Source organism: Xiphophorus couchianus, chromosome 22 (assembly GCF_001444195.1).
Source record: "Xiphophorus couchianus chromosome 22, X_couchianus-1.0, whole genome shotgun sequence".
NCBI lineage: Eukaryota > Metazoa > Chordata > Actinopteri > Cyprinodontiformes > Poeciliidae > Xiphophorus > Xiphophorus couchianus.
The window spans coordinates 6,251,984-6,260,362 of record NC_040249.1 but is presented as its reverse complement, the minus strand read 5'-3'; positions in this window follow the sequence as shown (position 1 = coordinate 6,260,362).

Genomic DNA, 8,379 nt, shown 5'->3' with positions numbered 1-8,379 from the left:
GGCACCAGCGAGAAAGATGGCCTCCTACTGTTTTCTTGGTTCTCTCGCTAAAAGGTTTTCGCTGCTGCTTCCCCGGCCGCCCCGTCCGGCTGACACGGGCTTCTCATCTGCGTTGTGCAATCTGCAGAATTTTCCTGCCAATGAGAGAAGCTTCTGTTTCTTTGTCGTCTATTCAGGCCTTCGTTTCTTGTAGTTCTGCTGATTGTGGCTTATGAAAAGAGAAATCCTAAAATTCAATGTCTAAAAATATCAGCTGTTGCTTATGGCACATCCCACAAGATTAGAATATTGCACAATGTGCAGTGTTTCTTGCCAGTCATCCCAGAAATTGCCATTTTATAGAAATTCATTGCACATGCAAATTATTTCAAGAAATTAGAATATCACATTAGATTAATCAAAAACAAATGTTTAAGCAAAAAAATGTCAGGCTTCTGAAAAGCGCGTACATTTCTATATTTTTAATATTTGGTTGGGTCTTCTGGAATGGATTTCACTTGACAAGCCTCTCCAGATCAGAATACTCCCTGTTGCTGGTGCTCTTCTGCCTACCACACGTCTTCCTTTCGCTCAATTTTCCGATAACATGCCAGCTTCTTCGACAATGACCATTTGTGGCTTTCCCTCCTTGTGAATGGTGTTTATGACTGTCAGCAGACTTCCCTGTGGCTGACCCAGAGTGAGAGATTCAGGAAACCTTCGCAGGCGTTTTGAGTTAATTAGCTGATCAGCTTGTGACATCATGAGTTTCCAATAATAATCTTTTTCATGGTATTCCATTTTTCTGAGATTGAATTTTGGGTTTTCATTAAAACACGCGTACACGAAGCCATGGCATATATCACTACGTGTGATTGCTCTATATAATATATACATTTTAATTTCAGGCAATAAATATTGCATTGTTAGAGATGTATTATTATGACTAGTAATGAATGGAACAACACTGAGATCAATGCAGGATGACAGTGTAATGGAGGACAAGGAGGACATTTAAATTATCTCTTTTTCTCTCCCGTGTCTGAGTTTATGTGGGCCCATAATCTTAAGTCTGTTTGTGTTGTTTCAAGATTATAGTCAGCCTTTAAAACTGACAACTGTTCATCTCCTCGTTTTACCAAGAACAGCCTTATTAATGTCTTAATTACAGGAGAAAACACTCTCTCAACTTTGAATAATTTTGATGTCTTAATTAGATTTTTAATTCAGTGTTGTCAAACTAAACTGCGGGACTTGGGGGAAATATAAAAATACTAAAGCTGGGTTTTTTCAGTTCAGATCTGTACAATATTAAAATAAACAATTTACTACTCAAACAAAATTAAATCTTGTTTTATGAACACATATGTGATGAAGTTTACTTGATTTAAATACATTTTCATAATTTGCATATCCCCATTTCAGCCAGCTCTTAGCTGTTGAACAAAACACTACAAGTTTCCATTTGGTTTTCTACAAAAAGTGAGCTGTGCATCGCCAAGTAGATCTCAATGTGACAAAATAATTACTTTTATTCACTGACAAGATGATCATTTTGCACTTTCACAATAGTTCATCTCAAAATGTTTGCCTGTTTTTAAAATAAACCATGCAGCTGCTTTAATAACTGAATATCCGCCTATGCATTTGTTGAGTTGTGTTTTAAAACTTTGCGTGGGAAAAAAAGAAAAAAGATTTGAGCCAAATCTATTTTTAAGGTTTGACATTTTGAAGAGTGAATCTTGCCTGTCCTTTGTTTCTGGATATTTCATCCTCGTTCTTTCGCTCGTTTTCGACGCTCAGTGAAGTTCTGAGCATTGCTTTGAAAACCACTTCGCATTGAGATATCCACACGTAAACCCACACACATCCAGGCCTCTGTCCAAAGTAAATGTTTCATTTTTCCTGATAAAGACAAGCAGGCATTTGAGGGTCTCTGGTAAGTATCCGTCATATCTGACATCCTTTTTTAGCTTGGACAGAGCATTTTGTCTGGAAATACTCGTTCGTGTACAATCTTAATATTTCATGTAGCTTTTCCCATGCGTCGGGTAACTTCTTGCTGTTGAATCAGTTTTAATTAATAACATTTGACGTAGTTTTTGTCTTTCTGTCTGTGGAGCAGGAAGGATCTTGTTAATTATTTTTGATCTGATTGCGAGTTCATCACTTAATGAATTAAGTTTAGCTTTGTCATCAAGCAGCGGCAGGCCCTTCAGGGATTTGGACATGTTTAGGCTCACAGCTGAGCAATGTTTTTTTGTTATTATCTTTGGACATTTGGACTTCTGAACCATAATCTGGCTGTCATGTTTGTTTCTATTTTGAGATGGAAAAGCTTTCCAAATGTCGTCAGGTTTTGCTTTTCGAAGCAATTGGAGCCAGATGATGGAGTTGAAAATAAAAAGATTTAACAAAAAAACAACCTGCAGTGAACAGAGAAAGAAAACATGAGAGGATGATGAGCCTCAATTGTGGCATTTTTATGATTGTTACACGATTAATAATGCATCTGTGTGACAAAACACAAAGGGATTGGATTTTTACTCTCAATACAAATGTCTCCTGCTGAAAGCTAAGTGTTTTTTTTTTTATGAACAAAGATGTGGATCTTCACACTAATTATCTGCACAATTTTTACTTTGCAAACAATTGCATGCTGGGAGTTTTGACTAAAACTAAATCTAAAACCATTCCTCCATTATTTAGCCCTAGATTTCCTGCAGAGAAGACTTTTAGAATGTAGAAAAGTAAGTTTAAAGTTTATGAAGAGTTCACACATTTTTACATTAACTCAGGAATTGGATGTGACGTTTTTAACCTTTTAAACGGTGTAGCATCTTCAATGAATTGTGTGTGTAAGCAGACGTCTGAGGGGGAAAGAAAAAAAAACTCGTCCAGCTACAAAACAAAACCAGTTTACATTCCTTCACAATCTAGAGGAGTTCGAGCGCAGACACAATATCAGGCTACGTCAGGTCAGGAATTGTTGCTGGAAAATTGTCTGTTATTAAAGTAAAAAATCTTCAATGAAAGAATCCTCTGGCCTGTGGGCTCAAGAAGAAAAAGTATAAACTTACAGAAAAAGTGACCCAGGCATTTGTTCCACACCAAACATCAGATGGACAGCAGAAATGTGAGCAGCCCTACATCCACTTCCTCACACAGTCAGCGTCCTTTTGTCGACATTTCCAGGGAATGCTGGGAAACTGGTATCCAAACAACCATTACACTCAGAAACACATGATGAATAAATAATACATCTTCACAGGCATACATATGGATTAATGCATGGAGATTAATACGTTTCACATACTTTAATGGATGTTGAAAGAAGTGGTGACAATAGTGGCTCTTTGTCTTTCTGAGAGAAATTTTAAAATGTCACAGGACTGTTTATAAAGACTGAAAAAATTTCCCAGTTAAAACAAAATACTAAAATTCAGTGTGGGTGAGTCTTTGTAATTTTGTGTTTTGCGCAGCTTTTGACTTTGGATCACAACACAGGAATGACCCGAGGAGTTGCTAAGCATGCTGGGGTTCCTAGCAACGGAGCAATTTGAGGGAGGAAAGCGGCGGAACGATCAGGACCATCCCAGGTGTTAAACTATCTATACATCCAGTTCTTACACGATGCCTTTGAACGAGAAAATGTTCAAGCACAATTTGTAAAAACACAGTCACGGCATTGTTGCATGAACGGGAAACGTTGTCACCCAAATTATACGCAAATTAAACACACAGTCTGCTTTATTAGTAACACCTGTACAGTTGCTTATTAGCATAAGTGTTGAACAATCCCATGGACGAGCAGAAACTCGCTGCATTAAGGCGCCTGACCGTGGTGAAGGCAACAAGCTGGATGTTGAATGGAGCCTTAGAATGACAAAGAGAGGAATTTAATAAAGAAAGAGATATAGTTGTGGTATAGTACGAGGGGTAAATTCATACAGTCCTGCACAATGGCCACTTTATCTCCACCACAATCAGTTTAGAAAGCCTTGAGATAAAAATCCAATTTCTTTCCTTATAAACTACCTTAGATCAGATCGGATATTGCTTTACTTATTTCCATTCCTTGAAAACAACAAAACAAACTCTTTTCCTTTTATGAAATCTAATATTACTGCACTTATATTACCTCTGAGTTACATCAGTATCTCCTTCTGCTGCATAAAAGGTTAGAACAGAATGCAGATTAAAGGTTTTCAAGTAACATTTCAATTTTTTTCCTTTATTACAATCTTTGAAACTTGTTTATTCTCTCCAGCCGAGGAATATGAGAAAGCCTTTGTCACACTGAGTTTTGAATTGCAGCTCTGTTTGCTAAATGCTTGGAGATGCGAGAAAACATTTTTTCTGTTGCCATGCTAACAATGAATGCTTTTACTCAGAGCAAAATAAAAATGTCCCTGCATGCCTGACAGGTGGTTGTTAACCCAGCAGTCATATCCTTTTTTTTTTTTACTTTTTTCTTTGTTTTGCGGAGTAGACAAAAGAACAACACATCTGCAATCACAAGCTTTAAAGTAATCAGGCACTTTGTTTTCTGTTTGAATGAAAATCATTGGTGGCCATTTTCTTTAAATGTGCCTTGTTTTGAAGGTGTATGAACAGGTGCAATTTGACAAGTTGAAAATACGTTGTGCTCCAACATGATGAATATTTTTTCAGCTTTAGGTAAAAAACTGATGCAAAAGAAAAACGACAACAAAACCTCAGCACTCTGAGCTTGATGTGATTTATGGCCTTGAGTGACATTTCCACCATCTGGTCTCTTTTCTTCTCATTTCCTGTCGGTGCTGTGCAGTTCAAGTCAAATTATTTTAACAGAAGCTCAGAAAAAAACAAAACACTGGAGAGGAGTGATGTTTGTTGTGTTCTGACACTGGAGATGGCTTTACCCTAAACTCTGCTGGATTGCCGGGTGGAGAATAATTACCGCTACAGTGCGTATCATGCATAACAGATTTGTTGTGTTTGAATGATGAGCAGTTCTGCTTTCAGCTGCTGAAAGAACAGGCTGAACAAATACAGCAGGACAGTATTTATTTTCTAAAGAGTTATGAGTTTAACCCCCTTAAAGCTTTTCTGTTAATAGGATGAAACAAAATACATAAACTAGTGATAAACTAGTCAGCAAAATTATGGAGTATGATTTATTTTTGCTTGCTAAAAACCCAACACAAAGAAGACTGAAACAAATAATTTCTCCGTTGATTATTTTAGTGTCTTCTCTCTGGTGTTAGTTTGCATTTGCAACGCTTGCAAAATCACTTTTAGAGTTCTTTTGATCACAGCATATATTTTCAGGACTGTAGTAAATTGGAAGATGCATCATTTACATTTCATTTTTGCAGATTGCTCTGGTTTAAATTTGCACTAAATGATGACCTGGGGCGGGGGAAAGGAAGCGGGTTTCAAAGCTGACAGCTTTAGTCTTTGATTCTGTCACTTCTGACAGATTTAATCTCGCCCTAAGGAACTAATCTAATCTCCCTGTGTGGTGATTTGCTTGACATAATATACATTTTTCAAGGCAGCATGACAAGCTGAACAGAGACCTCCAGCTGTAAAGGACAGTGCTGCGTGAAACATTTAGCCTGCTACAAAAAAAATATAAAAAAAATCTTTTGCCACAGTAAAAATCAAACCCAACAATTCAAAACACATTTTTCTATTTAACTGCTTTAACTTTATTAAGTGGGTTTGATTTATAAAGATGGTACAATAAAGAATCTAATTCAGGTGTTAGTAGTTATATTATCAACGGGGCAACATGAGAAATGAGCTGAGCTAAAATGGTAAATTCAATATTGATCTACATTCACTGTATTTCTTTAAAAAGAGCAGTAGTTGGCATTGGTCTAACAAGCTACTAAAACTGTCCGAGTGTTTTGAGTGTTGCCACAATGTTGTTATTCATTTCCTCTTGTCGGTTATTGAGTCCCAACTTTCAATGTGGTTTTATTTTTCTACTGGGAAGACGAGTTTCGTGTTGCGGTGGAGAACGTTGTTTTGTTTTTTTGTTTTCTTTCCTTTGCTTCTCCATCGTCCCGTTTCAGGCAGGCAGCCATAACTCTGAGTCATCGTTTGGCTCTAGAACCTCATATTTGAACAATTTGTGATATTTCCTTAAAAGCTTCTTTCATGTATCCTTCTCTCCATTTTACATTGATTATACTGCTCAGTTTGGCAGGAATCTCTTATTACTTTCCAACTTTCTCAGCCAGTATAGGATCTATTTTCTATAATCGGCAATCTCTCACAAAATACAGTATCACTTAGTTGGACTCGGCATCGCAAACATGCCGCTGTTCTAGTTTAGTAGTCCCTAAATCCCCGATGCCCACTGGCACCATTGATCCTGGCTTTTCACCGTTGTATTTTTTTTTTAACCCTTTTCATGTCTGAGGCACCTTTTATTCATTTTGATTTTAACTGTACTGTCATTGTGTTTAATTAGAACAGAGACCTTTAGAGTCTGACATGCAGTTCTTTGGTTTTTCTGAAACCCTTTAAAGGTCTGACCTTGGCGTGGATTTGTCGGGACATCCACTTGTAGAGAGACTGACAATCATCTGAAATGTTTTCCACTTGTGAGTAATACTTATCAATTTAGAATAAGATTCTCTCAGTACTTAACAGATGTTTTTTATAATTCTCCGTGGACTGTGAGGCAGCCGCTGCTGCTTCCAAAGTCGTAGCTGATGTCTTTTTCTCTCTGACGTTGATTCCTGGTGGCAAAGAGACGAGCGTAGCGGGATCACGGCTAGCACCGAGGTTTCATAGAAACTGTTCAACCACCATTCTTTGCCTTTTATTTTGACAAAAACGTATGTTTATATACAATTACTATCTTACGATTACGACAGTAGATAATCCCTCATGCCGACCGTGCATGTAGTGAAAGTGGAAAGAAAAAAACCCGTCTTTAACCTCAGTACGAAGCGAATGGGGCATCAAGAAGACTGAGCAGATGCACAAAAGCAAAACAAAAGAAATAATGTGGTTGTACTTTTTTAAGTTAAAGATCAGTAAAACAGATAATATCAGGAGAGGAAGAACGTTGAGTTGTTGACAGCAGTGTATCAGCCCATGCCCTCCTCTAGGAAGGCACTTCAGCCAAAACTGAATGCCAGATCAAGCGTATCGCCTATGGAGAGAAAACACTCAAAGAAATCATAGAGTTAACAAATTGGAGCAGTAGTAGAAGAAAGTAGCAAAGTGAGGAAAAGTAGTTTGTCCTCAAGTGGCCTAACTACAGAGATAACTCAGAATAACAAAACCCCTTTGAAAGAGGAATGAACCTGAATACAGGAAGACTGTATCCCAAATTATGATTTACAAACTGTAATTTGATTTATAGAAATTTCTATTAGAATATTGGCTTTTTAATCACTGGCTGACCTTTGAGTCCATATCGGTAAACAACTCCTTTCATTGTAGAAAATGACACTCTCTCTCACCAGCTGCCTGTGTTAACTCAAGGTCTTTTGCTTTTGTTTGCAGGCTGATTACTCACATTTCTCATTAAAATGCATTCATCACTGAGATGCAGAACATATTTCCTTCCGGAGCGGTACGATAGCGAGACATATGAACAGAGCACCTTCATGCATCTAGAGATTTTTCTCAAGCTTGAACTAGACTGCGCAGGTCCACAATTATCTTTCTTTTACTTTGCCAAACTTTTTTTTTTTTCCAGGATGTCTCAAAAGGAAGTAATGAGTTTGAGTTGTGTTTCTAAATACCTCCATACAGTATATCCCCACAACAGCCTGATCTAGTGATTTTTCAAAGCCGGAGGGTAATGATGATTTCTTCCTACCAGGTTGGCTTACTTGGTGTATATAGACCACAATAATGATGATGAGTCATTTCCCTGCTGCTTGCCTGCTGAACCACAATGTCTCAGCTGGGATGCCTGGAGAAGAGCTAACAGAGATCCCCGTGTTTAATCTCGTCTGTGCAGTGGAACATGGCAGGAAAGAAATCAACCGGAGAACATCTACAGAGCCTTTTTTTTTTTTTAAATCAGCTTGCATCGGAGAAGCTAACAAGATATTTGTGTCCGAGATAATGGCCGGTGTGTCACATCAGATAACAACGTGAGATCTGGCACCAGCAGATTGCAGTCTGTGCACGACCTGCATGATGTCATTTTGTAGGAAATGCCAGGGATTGCTAAAAGAAGGAATGTAAACAAATGCTGGCACAGACCTTGCTGGCTACCTTGTGTGTAATTCTGTGTGTTTGTGTTAATTCCTGGGGATCTTTTTTGCCCGAAAGGGTGACAAATGACAATCAGTTGTGATACTGCAGTATTTAAACTACCTATTCATGCTGTATTTTCATTCACACTGCTGTTTATCCAATGTGCCTCATGAAAATGTTTTT